The sequence below is a fragment of the Pinus tabuliformis genome, chromosome 4_1 (assembly GCF_031772625.1).
Source record: "Pinus tabuliformis cultivar Carrire ecotype Pingquan chromosome 4_1, CPIR1, whole genome shotgun sequence".
Taxonomy (NCBI): Eukaryota; Viridiplantae; Streptophyta; class Pinopsida; order Pinales; family Pinaceae; genus Pinus; species Pinus tabuliformis.
The window spans coordinates 773,377,419-773,396,929 of record NC_142303.1 but is presented as its reverse complement, the minus strand read 5'-3'; the positions used below and the strand labels follow the sequence as shown (position 1 = coordinate 773,396,929).

The 19,511-nt window shown below is 34.3% G+C and overlaps 2 long non-coding RNA genes across 10 annotated transcripts; one reads left to right on the top strand and one right to left on the bottom strand.

The window, feature by feature from the left end:
* Positions 1–286: 286 nt before the first annotated feature.
* Positions 287–3,127, bottom strand: LOC149178428 (uncharacterized). Of its 9 annotated transcripts, XR_016258193.1 has the most exons (5): positions 2,721–3,106; positions 2,511–2,645; positions 2,085–2,189; positions 1,055–1,175; positions 287–771 (listed from the first exon to the last, which is right to left on the bottom strand). It is a non-coding gene; the product is annotated as an uncharacterized LOC149178428 (long non-coding RNA). The 9 variants fall into 9 exon arrangements; XR_016258192.1 differs by having other exon boundaries at positions 1,055–2,189; positions 2,721–3,083; XR_016258191.1 differs by having other exon boundaries at positions 2,085–2,645; positions 2,721–3,055.
* An 8,680-nt stretch (positions 3,128–11,807) lies between these two features.
* Positions 11,808–18,871, top strand: LOC149178427 (uncharacterized). Its single transcript, XR_016258853.1, has 2 exons — positions 11,808–12,151; positions 18,792–18,871. It is a non-coding gene; the product is annotated as an uncharacterized LOC149178427 (long non-coding RNA).
* The last annotated feature ends 640 nt before the right edge of the window (positions 18,872–19,511 follow it).

Sequence of the window (19,511 nt, the reverse complement as noted above, 5' to 3'; positions counted from 1 at the left end):
AATTCTTAACACCCAAACGCTTACAACGTTAGCACATTGAAATACAGATCTCAATTCCAGATGAAAATAGATCTCACCATCAGCACATTTAAGTGCAAGTCACTGCTCATAATAGAAAACCAAGTATCCCAAAATCAGAATTATATCGAAACACTAATACACAAAGCCCTAATATGAACCCTAAACATGAACATATAAAATAGAGATGCATGATACGCATAAAGGCTATAATGCTGGCAAAGTTGAAACATAAATCTCCATTCACATTCAAAAAAGTATATAAATATTAAAATATAAAAAGAGTCCATTCAAATTCCCAACAAACAAAACCAGAAAACACATCATATAGCTATTAATATTTCCCTCCTGTTGTTAAAGGATCTCACAAAATATCCTGAACTTGTATACCAATAAACAAAAACACGTCCTGGTATAATGCTGGATGTAAATAGTCTTCTAAATGCCAAAACTGAATCCTGCGAGACCTCGTGAAAGCAAAACCATAAGATGCTGAACTTGCATGTTCCTTTTCCTTTGCTTGTCAGTGCATATTCCAAACAACGTGAGGGCTTTGTTTCAGTTAGAACATTCGCTCGAGGGAGCGAAAGATGTATACATATAGAACATTACTCAGTGTTTCCAATAACGATATTGTTGCCTTTACATTCTCTGGATCTGACACTGGACATGTAACTCCTAAACTTCCAACAATGTCAATTGAACTGATCCTTCCCAGACCTGTCGCAGCATGGGCCTTGCAAAGCAAAACTTCTGCTTAATCCAACAGTAGCCATTAAAGATCAAAAAATTGGAAGAATTAACATTGTCCCAAAAATGTATGACAAGGCAATTTGTTTTGAAGATCTAACACTCGAAAAATCATGTTGGTCACATCTGAATTCATTTCTTGCAGTGAATGCTTATGATAAGCCTCCTAATTAAACAGACTGCTATAAATCAAGACTCTCAAACAAACGATTAAAAATTTAATCGATTAAAATTGTAAAATAAATAAACGTTTATTGAAAAGCCAACATCCAAGAAACTCACATACCTCATTTCGCTTCTTAACATGAATTCTGCTGATAGCCCTTTGACTCTGAAAGAATCTGCTTCCAATGATTTTGAAAGAAAAAACAGCTCCTACCATTTGCTCACCATGTAGTTGTGTATTCCTTGAAAATAGGCTTTTTCATCATGATATCAAGAAATGCATGTAGCATACGAGAAAAAGCGACGTGCTCTTGGAACCCAGACAATGTAGTGAAAGAAACATTGTTACAACCACAAGTGGGCAACGTAACCAATATAACAGAAAAACGATGGCATCGAGAACACCAGTGGCAGCCTGAACACCAGATGTTCTATAGGGAAGAGACTTGCACCTAATTTTTCAAATCCCCGGGGCCTGGTAAAGCTACTATTTATATCTTAGTATCTCTACATAATAGGGGATAGCATTGAAAGCCATCGTACTGGGTCTACAAAGGCTCTTATAAAGTGGTTCAAAACTTTATCTCGTAATCAAGATCCGGCATAAACGTTGGTGTCAAATCGAAAACAAGACCTCATAGAAATCTCAGCAGATAACAAAACAAAAAAGAACCAACATGTTACATGGAAAAAAGAAAAAAAACTGACATGTTACATGGGCATAAGATCCAGCCCTCTTTAAAGTGAGAGAAGTATGTTGAAAGCATTTTCAACATAATAAAAAACACATGAAAGCATTCAAATTAACAGAAAATTAAATTCAATCGAACATGAGTTCGATTTTTGAAACCTAACCATTCAGAAAGTGTGTCAAATGTAGAATGTCGATCGCCCAGTAGAGCTCCCTTCAAACCAAACGAGGACAACACAAAATCAATACAACTCCCGCCTTATGCACACCACTAACCTGCAATGAAATCGGTCTTCTGCAAACCACTAACCTGCAATCTATTCGGACTTGAAACAACGAACACTCGCAGGGCAGAAGGATGCATAAATCGGCAGTCGGATCATTTTTGCACAGTCCTTGATTGGTACAAAAGGAGCTCTACCGCTTACCAGACCTTCCACTTTAAACCATATGAACATACCTAAAAAAACGCGTTAATTCAACAAAAACACAGCTTTATTCGGCAAACAAAGGTGAGCTGATCAATCATCGCCAGGTCCACCCCTCATCCAACATTCTCCCAAACCTGATTCACTGAAATATGTATTAGCACATCTATATATGTAACACAAGCAGATTTAAAAAGAAAAATCGACCGCAACAGAAAATCATTAGACAGAAGATTCATAGTTGCGGAAAATACGTTTCTCATAACATTTACCTATGACATTAATACACCCAATCAATAACCTCCACACCATTCGTCTTACCAACTAACAGAGACTCACGGATCGCACCCAATCTAGGCCATAGAATAAGCGTTTCTGAACTTTCGAAGGAAGAAAAACCTAATTCCAAAAAAAACACATTCCCATATGAGAAACCCTATACCATTCTGCTCGCTTACCAGATTGCCAAACTGCGCGCAAACTTGCCATAAGCATCCAATATGTCATAACAAGAAACGCCTTGCAAAAGCCAAATCCAGATATGCAAACGCTCCAAGCACAATATACCCATAAACGGCAAGCAAGAAAACTCCCTTCAAATATAAAGAGACATGATCACAACTCACCATGAAAATCGAGTAGTCACTGCTAGCATTTTGATATCATACCTGAATAATTCCGCGCAATGTCCATGGATCTGCACCAGCCCTACGGCATCATCACAGGAAGTACCCTTCGCTATAAAGAACGGTAAATAAAGGATTGGAGGGAGGGCAGGGCGAGATAAGATAGGGCACCCGAGGACGGCATATATAAATGGCTATAAGCGTGCAGATTTAAGTAGCATTATGCAAATTTGCTATGTTTAATCAATCAATTAGAATAAAAACGGTATAGGAATCATAATTGAAAGGCAGCTGTCTCTGCGGTTCATTGCGATGTGACCTGTATTCAGAAATGTTTTCAGACTTCTTCTTTTCTGCAGCGCAGGGAGGGAGGTGGGGAATGACTGCCTGATTTGACATTTCGAGAACAACCGGCTGAGAACGAAACAACACATGCACGGATGCAAATGGAAAAGGCCACATATGAGCTAAGCGTGTTTATGAGGGAGTGTACGGCGACCCTAGACTTTATCTCACGGACCTCAAGGAGTACTGGACATGAATCTAATGCAAGATTTCCCATGTCCATATTCGTTTGGAATCGTAGATAAATTTGCTACCAAGTACTGACGCAGTGCATGTCTTCGCTGTCCCTCACTGCCAAAGTGAGTCCGGAGTTCCTCCCTCCAACGAACCAAATTTGAAAAAACCCTAACCAAAAGTGTACAATACCTACAAACAGTGTCGGACCTGCTCAACATTTCACGCTTTTCAAAAATGTCACAGTGAACTAAAAGAATTTACGAGTCGCATTGATTTAGGTATCAATGAAAAATAGTACTTAGAACTTAAATTCATCATGTAAACCTCACTCTAAAATTAGTAATGTTTTCAAAGAAATCGTTGTGAAACTCTCCATTAATAGGATAGCATATTCAGATTCAAGTCACAAAGTCACATAAATGACAAACGTGGCTTTCCGTTGAACACTATATATGCACTCAACAACAAACCGCACCACAGTACACCAAAATTCCATAGTTTCAAATTAAAGTGAAAACAGTAAACTAAGATGAAGCGCCCAATTCTCAAAAGTGAATACTTTCAAATTAGAGTGAATATAAATGTGGGTAACAGCAAGCCCCATTTTAAAGGGTTGGTGAGAAGTGGAAGACCCATTTCAAATGGCAAGCTATATGTGGAGTTTAGATTTGGAATTTGGATGTGACAAGAAGATATGTAGAGTTTGGGTTGGGAATTTTTTATATTAATATTATTATCACATTATTACATAGAATTTATATATAAAAATGATGTATCTAGTATATATATTTTTTTTTAATTTAGGAAATGTATTATTTATAATTGAAATAATTATTTTAGTAAATTTATATATATAATATTAAAGTTACTATTAAGTTAGATATCAAATTGGTGTATAAGAATCCCTTGTATATATATAATTATTATTATCTAATTGATTGTTAAGTGAAAGAAGGCATACATACTCTATCTTTTCTTTTTGAACATGAAACCTCTTAGAAGGAAACATATGCTTTTAACTATTAAGCCCACTCAAACTATTAAATATATTTAACATAGTAAATAATAAAATATTATTAAATATAATATATAAATCTTAATATATATATATATATATATTTGAAAAGCTATCAAATCAACAATAATATAATTATTAAATAATATTAAATTAGGTAATTATTAAATAATAAAAAAGGTAAATATTATTATTGAATATTAAATTATGTAAATATTAAAATGGTTTAAACATAATTGTGAATTTAAGTGGAGTTTTTCTCATTTTGATGTGATATGGAAAACATGTAAAAGTATATAAAATGTTTTTGTGTAAAACCTATCCAATCAAAATTATGAAGGAATATTATACATAATATGTTAAGTATGGTAATTAATACACCAGGGATAATGAGATGTGATATGGAAAAGATGTGAAAGTATATAAAATGTTTTTGTGTAAAACTTATCAAATCAAAATTATGAAGAAATATTATAATATATCAAACATGGTAATCAATACACATGGATAATGAAATATTTAATATAAAATATGATGAATTTAAATATAAAACATCATTTCAAATTTCAAAATATATATCATAATATATTTTGTCTTTTATATTATTTTGTTTGATGTAAAATGTTTATATTATATATTTAAAATTGTGATTGTATTTGATATTATATTAGTTTATATATGATTATATTATATATTAAATATGTTTTTTTATTATACTTAATATTATATTGTTTTAAGCATAATATTTATATTATATATTAAGTTATTAATTATTTAATATAGGGGAGATATGTGAATTAATTAATTTTATATATATGGTAAATATTTTTAATATATATTTTAGATAATGTATTTATTAATGTAACTAAATAATGTTAAGTAATTTAATATTAAAAACATCATTTCAAATTTCAAAACATATATGATAATATATTTTGTCTTTTATATTATTTTGTTTGATGTAAAATGTTTATATTATATATTTAAAATTGTGATTATATTTGATATTATATTAGTTTATATATGATTATATTATATATTAAATATGTTTTTTTATTATATTTAATATTATATTGTTTTAAGCATAATACTATATTATATATTAAGTTATTAATTATTTAATATAGGGGAGATTTGTGAATATTTTTAATATATATGGTAAACATTTTTTAATATATATTTTAGATAATGTTAAGTTATTAATATTAACTAAATATGTTAAGTAATTTAATATTAAACCTAAGATATGTTAGGATGTGTATGTAATTTACATTTTTATTTCAAATTTAAAGATATATTAAATACTCAGTTGAGTATTTTAAATTAAATATTAAGTTTGGGGAATTGTAAATTTTAATGAAGTAAGAAATAAATAAAATTATATATATATATATATATATATTAAACTTTGATGATAAAATATTAAATATAATAGTAGATGTAAAGTTTTATATATATATATATATAAGAATTGGTCTTTACCAAGCATTACAAGGTTAATTTTTAGAATTTGAACTTTGATGTTTAAATCTCCCTAATATTATATTAATTTACACACTTAAAATGGTTTATAATAATAATTATGATGTTTAAATCAATACACATAATAATAATAATTATTGAAATCAATCATAACCTGATTATTAACTCCTTTAAAAATATATATATAATACATCTTATTATTTAATTTTACATTATTTTATATATAATTTTTAAAAATATATAAAACATTGGCATCATATAGAAAATAGAATGAAATATAAGATTTAAATTCAAACTCAAAGAAATATATAAATTACATCGTTAGAAGGAAAAGGATACGTAAAGTTATACATTTATAGTTTTTAAGTTAAAAAAATAAAACCTCTAATAAGTTTTCAATAAACATCGTATATGAAGCATTGTTGTTTAAAAATCATTTAATATAACATATGTAATATAATAATAATTAAATTTTTAAAATATTTATTTTAAATGGAAGTATAATAATATATGTTATTTTTAATATTATATTTAATAAAGAATTAATTAAAAAAATAGAATAATAATTATTATTGTTATTTTTGTTAATAAAAACATAAAGAGATTATTTTATTAGATATTAAATAAAATGTATATATTTTAGTTGGTCGTTAGGGAAATACGAGTGGAAAAATCATAATTTCTTAAAATGGTTTTTTTGAAAACCAAAAATATTATATGGGATTTTTTTTAGGTTTGAGGCTCGTTAAACTAATTATAAAAATTATCATAAAAGTAACTAGTAATGAAGTAGATAGAAGTCATCATCTTGTTTTTGGAGATTTTGATTCCTCAACAACGATGGGTTCTTTGCTATTCCCTCGCGAGTAGCCTGGATCATGAAGGAGGCTCGTGTGGTCTTAAATTCTTTAAAGGTGTTCATCAAAACCTTGACTTATGATCTCAAGTGCGTCTACCATCATTATGATCTTCTAAAAAGCTTCATTTTTGTAAGTAGAACTCTCCCCAGCGACATTTTCATGTGCAAGTAGATGTCAATAGTGTGCATGTATTGATTGAGTTGCCCCCTAGTGTACCTGATGTCTAGTATCCACTCAACAAAGTCACCTAAAATCTCAATTTCTGACAACTCTCCACAATGATGCCTCACTCTACCTCAATTATCTTGTCCTAAAATTGAGGTAGGTTGTGGTCTCTATATCATCACGTTTTTTTGGGCACGAGAGTTCATTTCTCGATGGTATGCAACTCCTCGGCGTGACCTAGCTCAATTTCCAAACATATTTGACTTTTTTCTAATGTCAAGGTCAAAGTTGAGTACGAAGGACATGCTCCAACATTGGATGGAGAGGATGGAAGTGAGAGTGGTGAGGGGGACAAAGACTAAGAAAAGACCATGAATACTTTGTTAGAACAATAACAACAACACCTTAATTTTGCTTCCAAAGATGTTCTCAAAGATGAGGGAAGGAGAGGTAAAGGGGCAAGCGAGAGGATACCAATCCAAGGAGGAAAACAAGCATAAAGAAGCATAGGTAGCCCACGAGAGATTCGAGCTCTGGAGCTTGAAGGGAGAGAGCACAAAATGAGGAGAAAGGTTGGGGAGGAGATATGCTTCAAGTGGAAACAACCAAATAATAGCTAGAGGTTGCATTGGCCACCTAAATTATAGCCAAACCTATGACTAACCTAAAATAGAGCTCAAAACCAAGACCATGCAACCATAATCAACAATAATGTAGTGTCATAACGAAGGGCAACACAGGAATTCAAGCTTGAAGCATGCCAAGATTAATTGATGTACTAGTTGCAGGCACTATCTCTCGAAATGTTGAATTGGCATGGTAGGCTGGGTTAGTAACAATACACAAGGCCTCATTGCAAGCCCTTCTCCTTTGTCTCCACACCTTGGTATGAGTGCAATGATGTATAGACTAAATTGGCGATGGCACATTATATCAAGTTGTGTTCCCATTTACCACCTCTCCCACCCTTCACACTTGTGTGCAATTAAAATCTTAGGGTACGGTTGGCCACGTCCCTCACATTTATTCTCGATGGGAAGCTGTCCATGCCCCCCCCACCTATTCCTTGCCTAACGCACTATACGGGTGATTTATTTATTAAAAATAAAAATAAAAATAAAAAATCAATTTCTAAGGTTATGGTCAAGTTAAACATCAAATTGGTATATGAAATCTCTTATTTGTGGGACAAGGGACCCACCTCTTAACATAACGATTGACTTATCCCTCTAGATTTGAATTTGTAACCACTTAAAAAGAAAAACATATTCTTAACTATCAAACCTACTTGATATACTTCATGAGAGAGTTGAGGGAGCAGGGGATGGGGTGATTGGAACCCTAATCGCCCTTGTACCCTAGTTTGAGCCTTCCTTTTCCTTAGTGCATTCCTTCATATTCCTAGTTGGGGTTGCTTTATTTGTAGGACTTTCTTGGCGTGGCTTTTTTCATGGCGGCTATGAGTCTTGGAGTCTCCGCTCGCAACTGCAATCCTTTATTTCCACAGTTGGTCCTACAAGTTTCCTCTCTCGCCGTGTTTTTGAAGTTTTATACTAGCTCTCTACTACCACGATATGTTATTTCCTTGTAGGGTTTTTTATGGCTTGTGGTTCTTTTGGCATTCGTTGGGTGATCATTTTTTGTTGGGGTCCTACCTGGTGCTTTCTCCACTACACGTCCACTCACCACAGTGGAAGTTGAGGGGACAAGGCTCTTTGGGTAGCTAATTATTCTACTCATTCCTCCATTTTGTGCCCTCCTTTGTCGTTTTTTGGTCGTCAACTTCTAGCCTTGGCTCTTTCTCTACAGATTTGGGGTTTCGACGGCCTCCGCCCACACGCCTCTAATGTTGTTGTCTAACGGCGTGGATTCTTATGGGTTTGTTACGCTCCATTATATCTCGTCAGATTTTTTCTCCAATGGTTGTTGTAACCCTCCTTGGGCTCTATGTGGTTTTCGCCGGAATTTGTTGCCTGATCCCTATGGTTGATTTTGCTTAGCCTATCGGAGAGGGTCCCTAGACTAGTTTTTGTATTTATTTATAGACTTGTTGTGTGTTGGCAATATCCTAAGGTTTTGTGCTCCATTTCTTGGATTTTCAGAAGGTTTTTTTTCCTTGCATGTATTATTATTCTTTTATGTTTCTTTCTGAGGGCTTACACACCCTGTTTTGTGTTTTTTTTTGCTTGTCGGGTCTGCGTGCCTAATATCTTTGTATTTCTATACAATGATGATCTACGAAATTTTTGAACCTAAAGTTTCATTCCCTACATCTAATTTGATAAATGTTTATTTAGTTTTATACTTGTTTCAGCTTAAAACCCACTAAAAACACATACACACAATGTGTCTATAAAAAGTAATTTTTATTCTTTCACATAATAAAAATTATGATTTTTTTTCTCACATAAAAAATAAAAATAAATTAATTAATTAGTTAAAAAGACTTATTAAGCATGATTTTTTTTTAAATTAATAAAATAAATAAATTCAACCATTTTTAAGAATACAATTCTTTCGAAAGGGATAAAAACACACTTCAACATCTTACCAAAAGTTTATGGCCCATTACCGAACCTAACTCGAAGTTCTGTCGAATACGAATTTATATCGTAACCGCCATTGAAAATGGTTTTGCTCTACTGCTTTTACATTGATTGCGATTCCTTGATATGCTCATCGTCGTTGCCCTTCCCTCGACGGTATTATGATGTGTTTGGTTGTTTATAACATGAGTGTTACGTTCACTTTAATTTGGAATTATGAAATATGAAAAGGGTAGAGTATCAATTTACGTTTCTAATTTTGTGTGGTTATATATATTTTTAATTTGGTTTATATATTATTTTTTTATATATAAGTGCAAATATATTCTCAATTAAGAATATAATGATGATTAAGGATTTATAAGAATAATTTAAATATGAAAGATAAAAAGTTTTTTTAAAAATTTTGAGTTTTTTTATCAAAATTACTTTTAAATAGGGTTACTATAAAGATGAATAATTTTGGTTAAATTATTGGAGAGTAAATGAATAAAGATAATATAAAAATAATATTATATCAAAATTTAAGGAGAAAAGGTGGTGCAATAAAGAGTTCTTTATAATTTTGGTTAAATTATTGGAGAGTAAATGAATAAATATAATATAAAAATAATATTATATCAAAACTTAAGGAGAAAAGGTGGTGCAATAAAGAGTTAGAGATAAAAATGAAATTAGAATACTATAAGGGGTGATCAACCATAATGTAAAAGATCAAAATCATCTTTTTTGTTTTGAGGAGTTTGAAGAAAAAATAAACATTGTTAAAATAAGAATTAATTATCATGAGTTTAATAGTGAAATTGGGCATTCCTAATCCCGAAAAGGCTTTGGTCTAGAAGAATCTCTCACCTTTGAGATATTAAGAGGATTGAAGATGAAAAGCACTTTCAAAAGATTAGATATCATTTTCGGAAGATTTGTGACACTACTCTCACTTTTGTGACACTAAGAGGATTAAAAATGGAAAACACTTTCAAAAGATTAGATATAGTTTTCAAAAGATTTGTCACATTACCAATCTTCCTAACCTTACTGAATTGAGGCTTCTGTGATCCATATCAAGTTTATGAGAGATTTTTCGACGTAAATCACAAGATCTATCATTTGTGACGCGTTTCGAACCAGCTAGTGTGGTTCATCGCCAGGGCAAGTTGAAGAACCAGATCCAACTTTGCATGTTAAATAGCTTGAGCAAAGCCTCCAACGGCTAGCTAGGCCAATGGCTAAAATGGACTAGGGTCCTAACCTCGAACATAAATATATAAATACTATAAATAATTTAATTTAATAGGAAGTTAGTTGTAATAAGGGACTAAAATAAATATATAAATAATTTAATTTAATTGGTTGTTAAAAGGGATTAACAATTAAATAAATAGATAGAAATTATAACTATTAGAATAGAATGTATAATTAATTATAAAAAGAGTCATTAATAAATTAATAAATACATAGTTCAGAGTAGTCTACCTAGGCGGAGGAATGGCCCGTTTTCCGTCACCGGCTGGAAAATCGTCCGGCTCCAGCCACCGGCAATCCCTCCGCCCTCCGCCACCCTCCCCTAGCTCTGCCACCCTCCTTCTCCGCCACCCTCCCCTAGCTCTGCCACCCTCCTTCTCCACCACCCTCCCCTGGCATTTCTGATTTTATCCTAACATTCCCTGACAAAATCACTGATCGCAGCTGGAGGGCCTGACATCCCCTGACAGATCGGGGACGAGCTGGAATTGTAGCCGCGGAAAGTTATTGCCGGTTCCAATTCGAATTGAGAAAATGGTCACCCACAGGCTGCTCTCCAATTCGACTCGGTGCCTCCCGCTCTGCAATTCCGCTCTGCAGCTCGCAACCCAGGTACTCTTCGGTGAACCTGTTAGCATCCTCTGCTAAAACAATGGCGTGCTGAGCATGAGGCCTATCAATGAGGCTTACTGTATTCTTCAAGCGTGCTATTAGATTTGTCAAGTTGTATCCTGCTTTCCCATGCCTCTGGCTCTCAGTCAAGTATCCCTCGGCTTGCATGGTTTTCCCAAATCTCTCGTAATACAGTTGAGGTAGGGAAGCAATGGAAACAGGGGCCCGTCTTCCTTCTCCACTTCATTGTATTTACCTCGATTGGAAAACAACATACTTTCCTCATCATAAAACTTGGCTAACATTCTGAAAGAACCGTCGGCAATGAACTAATGAAGGATTCAGATTAAACTATTTTTGTAAGAATGAACACAGAGATCTTTGTACAAGACATAGAACAAAGGTCATTAGTCAGAGGTCAGATATTATTACTTGAGTACACATAGAATTGTATCTCATAAATAGGCCATAGGCAGAAAATAGAGAAATGCATTAACCTTACAGCCACAACTCAAATTAGTAATGTCGCAAATCTAAAGGAGTAGTTAATGAACATCCCCTGCCTCTCTAGTTACATAGAGAACTTGGCTAACATTCTGAAAGAACCATCGGCAATGAACTAATGAAGGATTCAGATTAAACTATTTTTGTAAGAATGAACTAAATGATTCAGATTAAACTATTTTTGTAAGACTGGAAGATGCCTTTTTTTTAAACAGTGGACCCAGAAAATTGCCCTATCCCATGTAATTGTAGTGGCTATGGGTGGGTCGCTGGTACTAAGCCATCTCAAAATACTTTAATTTTGGCCAACAATGATCACAAGGATATGGACAGTACACAAACAAATATAATTAACATTATTCAACAAGATGAACCAAACCCAAACGCCTGAAGTCTAAACAATAGCCACAACCAGCAAATCCTATGCAAGGGAGGAGCATGCCCACCGGGATTTGAACCTGGATCTTCATCACAACAACTGCTCCATTCGAGCACTAAACTACAGCCCGATGGACTATAATTCAGGTTCAACTATTGCATTAGCTTTCCCTGTTTAATTTTGCTTATACTATAGCATTTGTTGTTATAAGCAATATTGAATAATGTGTATGAGGCTTATTGTTTATCTGGCTAAGATATTCTAAGTTTGTACTACCAGGGATAACCTTGGTAAGTGCACTTATTACCAAAATAAGAGAGTCATGCTTCCTAATTGTCTGGGGCAATTCTGTCACAAAGCCCGCAGAGATTTCTTCCATTTCAAATTAGCCTTTGGTGAGACCTTTTTGTAAGTTCTAGATATGATTGTTTGTTTGATAGTGGGTTGTCCTATTTGTATCCCAATGATCGCTTTTATATCAACCCTATCTAGTAGAGGATGGACCTTGCATGCAGAGATATAAATCAATCTGGATATGATCAACCCATCCTTATTCTTCATCAACAAATTTCCAGAAGTTAAAACGTAAACATTGGGGGAACTCAAGGTTTCCTTATTTTGGTTTGTTACCAAACACAAGGGGAAATTTCTTATGATTTATGAGTTGATTGTATAGCTGCATTGGCTCTTTGCTTATACTTGGCATTATATCTTCCTGCCATTAAATTAGGTATTAGGAATAAGCTTGATGTTTGCAAGCATTAGGTTTCATTTATGCTACATTCCTTGTGGCATCCTAGCTTGTGCCTTATCTTCAGAGGCTCTTGAGAATGAGAAGCTAGATATGAGGTTTCTTAAGTATTTTGGTAATAAATTTGAATTGGATTTTGTACTTGGGGTGACAGGAAATGTGAATGATTGGACCCATCATGTCACCTATTCTAGCCTTTTTCCTTTGTAGGTACATCATGCATATCAACAACCATTAGAGATTCTGGAGTTTTCTTGCACCCTATGAGAGTGTACAGTCCCCATACGAAGCCTAGTTGTTATCACCTGAAAATGAATGTTTCATTATGCATTTTCAGAGGCATCCTTTTCTCAGTAATTCAATTATAAGAATGTGAATCCATTGGCATGAGCGTTGTCTTGAAGGCCATTTACCTTGTCTCTCTTTGCCCGAGGACTACCTTGTTCATCTAGCTTGACTAGATGAAGGTACAAATCATGGATATGATATTTCCATTTCGTTTCTGCTACTGATATTTCCAGGGAAGGAAGTGGTGGGTTATTGAATTGCATAAGCCATGATGTTCATGCTTCCTTGGCAGCTGGACAGTTGATTTAATATAACACAACATATTTTTGTAGCATTGGGTGTATGTATATACACAATATGCATGCACACACATACACAACCCTTTCCTGGTTTCCTGAAACTTTGAAAGTGGCATTTCCAATACACATTTTCAAAAACCGTACCCATTTTTCTGTTTCAGGTAACTTATCACTATAGCCTATGAATTTTAAATGCTCTTCTAAAGAGTTATCAAGCACCTGTTCTTGGCTATCTACTTTGGGTGATACCTAATACTCAATCTGGTAGTAATGTTTTGAATTTCTCTCAGCTATTTCATATTCTCGCCACACAGTTTTCATGGGGTATCCATGCCATGGAATGATTTCCTTCAACTGATGCAGGTTTTCTATAGGACAATGATACGGGATGTGATTGATTATCATCAACAGTGACATAAATGGAGTCCTTTTTATTATATCAGTAATATGTCCTCCCATGATTGCCTCTGGTATAGGTAAGGAACACAGTAGGCCAGAGGTTATCAAGTCTCTCTCTTTTTTGTTTTTTCTTAAATAATTGTTTTGTGAAACAAACCATTAATATCTTTACTGAATCTTTTCCAGGATGAAAATATTGAGTCAGCATTAGGTTAGCCTTGAACAAACCCATATGTCCATCTGCTACTTATGAACTTAAATTCAAATCCTATTACCCCATCAACTTTGTAACTCTATTGTACCAATAGATGGTATTTTCCATCATTTCCAATGAGATATGCTAGCTGCATTAATGAGCTCAATAATCCATGCATTTGTTGTAGGCACATGTTGTACACATTGTTGGAAAACTTCAAATTTTGTTAGTGATGTGTCTACCACTAAACTATGCTTTCCCATGAAGGAAATTTCAAACTATTATATGCTTGCACTTGTCTGACCTATTTCTGATGTACAGGGGACTGATACTAATGTTTCAAGAGATATTGGACACAGATATCATCTCCATATGTATCAAGCATTATTAATAGCCAGAATTTCGTATTGTGGATCCCTGCCATCCCCCCGAATGCTCTCTTTTATTGCATGGAGTATAGAAGTTAAAAAGGTTTTGTAATAAACAGGGCCACTTCTTCGCCTTGAGAACAATTTCAACTTGAACTCTAACTTGTTGCTTTTTCTCTATTTATCTATTTTCCTTTTTTGAAAATGCTGCATATAGTATACTAAAAGTCAGATACATCTACATCGAGATCATTACATCCAAGGGCCAAAGAGCAGCCAGACAAGAGTCCCCTGTGCCTACATAAGCAAAGAGTGCTACCATATTTGTTGTGTCCATGATTTGAAGATTGTTTACATCTTCTCTAAACATGGCAATCCCAGTGGAAAGTTGGATAGCTGAGTCTGATCTAAATAGAACAACTTCTTCGAAAGTGAATGAAGTGCGTAGCTCATGAAAAATTGATTAACAGTGTCATTTATGTCTGTTAGATGGATGAGATCCGAGATAGGCTGTCTTGCCTGATCAATCATCCATTTGTTTCCAAATACATCACCTTTCCAATGTAGAGGGAGAACACATTTTCTTTCTTGCTTCCAAGAGTTGGTAACTTTTCTTCCCCCCCTTGAATTTGCCTGAGAAGGTCTTAGTTTCTTGGAATTCAATCATTGTAGGATAAGCAAACACTGGGTATGGGGAGAAGGCACTTGGTTATTTTGTCCGAATGTTGAGGGCAGGGATGAGGCCGGACCGGAGCAACTTTCACTAGTGCTCTTGGTGTTTGTGTTGGTATTGAAGATTTCATTGCCTTTTCTTTGTTCTAACACATCTCTTTTGCCACGGGTAGTGGAATGTGAGTGTAATGATTGCCTGCTATAAATTTCACATATATTATGGCAGCACCAAGAATCTTTGAGGACAGACTACTAGTAGAGTTGTGATGTAAACGTACATTGTAGAAAGCCCTTTCATTCAAGTCTAGTCCTGCTTAGAAAATGGTCACCCTAAAAAAACATGGCCAACATTCATTGGATTGCATCTGTTCATGTTGTCAAAGGAATCTTTCCTTTAAGGAATGCCTTGTTGAAAGTGAATGAGGCAAGAAGCAACATCTTAAAGGAAATGCTTGCATCCCAAATTTTTTGCATCCTTTTGTGCTATTTATTTTTGTCATTATTGAGTGATTGATATTTTAGACCTCAAAAAAAGCATAAAAGAGGTTTTATATTTATATATATGTTGGATAACTTGCTAAGATTGAAATTTTGGTTTTGATGTCCTTGCATATTGTTTGACCAGATCAGTTCAAAATGGGCAAGTGAAAGAAATGGCAATATATCATGGATCTTGAGGTGCAAGACCTCAAAGGCAAAATGACGTTCTCTAGTAAAGACTTGGTTTGGACGGAAATAAATAGAAAAAACAATGGTATTGATCGAGTTGTTGTAATCCCGTTACGACGAGTTGCTGACTTTATCAAAGGAGAGGAAGAAAATCCTATTGCTCCATGTAAATTCATAAGAAAAACAAAAAAAAAAACCAAAAGAAAGATCTACTGCTGCATTGCAATATGATATGTGAGTATTTAAAATATATATTGTTTAGATCTTTTGAAACCACGGTTATCTTTCTTTGTATGTACTAACAATTTAAATTTTTGGTTTAGTTATCATTGTTCATTTGGCCCAGAGGACAAAAGAGGAAATCTTTCAGCTAAACGAAGGACCTCATTTGTGCAGAAGAGGGGTTGCCAATGCCACTTTATTGTGAAAGTTATGCATGAAATTCCTGATAGAGCAATATTAACTTTCAATATGTATGAACATGAAGATGGGGAAGGTTGGGCTTGTCATGGTCAATGTGACACTTCAGGTGAGACCAGGGCCTTGCATAGGCCAAAGCTTTCGAGGGACATTGTTGCATATGTAGAGAGTTGTTTCTTTTTGGGAGTGCCTATTGATGTAGTGTATAGAACCCACATTAAGAGACATGTTGACATCGATGTGGTAGCTCGAGATAGAGATTTCTTATTATGCAGGAAAGATATTGTAAACATCTGTAATAGATTTGCGAAGGGAAATTATCAACTTCACAAAAAGGATGAAATGAGTGTAAACCTTTGGTATCAAAAGAATCGGGAAGATTTTTTATTTTACCAAAAGCCCAATGGTGTGGAGGTCCCTTTTATAATAGGGATTCAAACAAAGTGGATGTTGGAGACAATGGTCAAGCTATCGCACAATAGCTTAATAGCCATGGATTCAACATTTAACACAAACAAATATGGGGTAAGTCAGATGCCAATGATTTATTGAATATATTTATTTAAGTTGTATACATTCAAAATGATTAATAACTTGTATTTGAATTTATGTAATGTTGAAAATGACAGTATCAGTTGTATACACTCGTGGCATTTGATGAACAACAAAGCGGGGTGCCTATTGCATGGGTCGTGGCATCTGAAACACATCAGATGATATTGCAATATGGCTGGAGCAGCTCATGCGCAAGTGTTTCCAAACCCATCTTGATTGGAAAGTCAATGCTTTCATGGTTGATGATGCACTGGCTGAAATCAGTGCCTTGAGGTAACTTTAACATTGTCATGATATAACCAAACTTGCATTTTTTCTAAAATACCACACCAAAATGCATTGAATATGGCAGGAGGATCACAGGTTGTGATGTGATCTTATGCGTTTGGCATGTACGGAGGGCTTGGTTGAAAAATGTCAATAGTTGGCCACTAGTTCCATAAAAGCCAAAGAGATGTTCAGTGAGTTAGGTTTCATCATGAAACACACTCTCAATTATGAAGTGGAAGATGCAATCAATCAATTTTTTATCAAGTTTGCAGATGAAGAGAAGTTCTTAGACTATTTCAACAAGAATTGGGTCACTGGAGATAAGATTCGTAAGTAAACATTTTTTTCGTATTATATGCATTATAGTGAGACTGACATCGTTCTATTTGCAATTAGGTATGTGGGTGAAAGGTTGTCCTGAGTTTCCTCATGCAAATCAGGAGACCAATAATGCTGTTGAGTCATACCATTGTTACTTAAAAACAACATTTATATCTGATAGAAGGAAAAAATGTGCCCGGAGGATGGATTGGTTATTGCATATGCTACTAACAACAGTTGAACCTTGTTATCGGTTCAAGGAAATCTTAAAAGAAGAAGGATTTCTAAACAACTACAAGAGAGAAAAGCAACTAGAATCATCAGTGGAACGAGCAAGAAAAATTATGGATACTGATTTTTGTCCTCATGAGAGCATAACCCGTGCTTATTGGGTGAGAAGTCAGACAGATCGAGGTAAAAAATACCTTGTCACCTGGTATTGTAAGGATTTTATAACGTGTGAATGTCCATGGTCTATCCGTGGAAACATTTGCAAGCATGCCATAAAGGTTAATTGGTTGTATTTCCACTCGGATAATTCAAATCCATTGCTTCATCAACATGCAGAGGATAACATATGCAATGACCCACCTGAGATCAATATAGAGCCTCAAAACCATGATGAAGATGTCGATGCTACTCTTATGGCCACAAATGTTGTTGATGCAAATGTCGAGGCACTTCATTTGGCAAGGGAGGAGTTGTTTAGCTATACACATCTCATTTTAGATAACCCTCCTACTACTTTGGCGAAGACAATCCAGTTGACTGGTATGCTTAAAAAAATGTTGGATGAAGCCAATAATTTGCACGTTACTGATTTTGACTTCACACCTGGATTGGAATCTCTTGATCCATCTTTGAAGAGGAAGAAGAGTTTCCTTAGCCCCACAAAGAAAAGAAGAAGCAGCAGAAAAAACAATGGTTTGGAAATTGATTTAAATGTTGATCCATCAGAATATGAACCATTTGAGTTTCAATACCTCAATAAGCGAGGACGTCATCGATCAAATAATGTTGTCTCTATGGTTCCAGGTTAGTTTCATGTGTTGAATAGAGTCATGGTTTTAGATTTAAGTATTTAATCATCACTATTCTTTAACATGTGGTATGTTTATTTTTACAGCAATGCAACAATCCCCAACCATGGCGATAACCCAAGACCAAAGGGAGATGCAAGACCATCCAACCTTACCTGCCATGCCAGGTACATTTGACACTCTTTCATTGTGTGTGCACATATACCTTGATGCTCTAGAAAATTTCTTTGCGATAATGTTTGACATTTTTCTAGGTAACTATAGAATAAGTGGAGAAGCATCATCTTCTACCATGACTGATCATCTATGGAAGGACTTCAACTCTAGTGGGAATCAATGAGGTATGCACAAAGAATAGATAAGCTAGGTTATTATGGCGTCGTCAGGTGGCCCTTTATCATATGATAAGTATATTTATGTTTTCCCATTGTTATGTTGTTATAAAAATACCTTTTTCATAATCTGTTCATGGACATAATCTGTTCTCTTAAAGTTCATGAAACTTTGTGCTTTGACATGGAATGTTGGGTTGTTTCAGAAGGCTCTAGGTACATTGAGAACATGGGTGCCTGCAAAATTTGAGGAAAGTTTGAGCCTTCATCAGTGCAATATTAAAAATATGGGTGCCTGATGAGCACCGAGGAATGTTTGAGCCCTCATCAATGCAAAAGTAAAAGTTCAATTATATGCCACTACTCTCCTGAAGTTTCATGAAATTTTGAACTTTGACATGGAATGTCGAGTTAATTCACATGGCTCTGTAATTGTTCAACAAATTGAATTGTTGGTTCTTTTTACTGCAATGTTTCTGTATTTTCTCATGTAATTGGTCTAATACTGCAGACTAAGCTGTAACAATGTTGTATACACGCCACAATTTCGGAATGAATTAGTGTTTTGGACATCAATCTAAATTGTTCTTCAAATATACTCTCAAATGTTAGATCTGTTATATGATGAAAACAAATCTAATTTTATTTACGGTGTTCATATTTAAGAAAGAAGCTCTTGGGTTCATAGCATCTTGACGTGCAGTTTTCTAAACCTGTTGCTTTTGAACCAAGTCAACCTGAAACGTGCATTCTTAGTTATTCTAATGCTTCAATTATGAACTTTGTTACCAACTGCACAACCAACTTTTCCATGAGTTCTAAAAACATGAAGCAAACAAGACACAAATCAAACCCCTTATTTGGAATTTTGAAGCTTGATTTGGTATTTTTGAAGAAGATTACAAACTTGCCCATGCCCAAGTCTG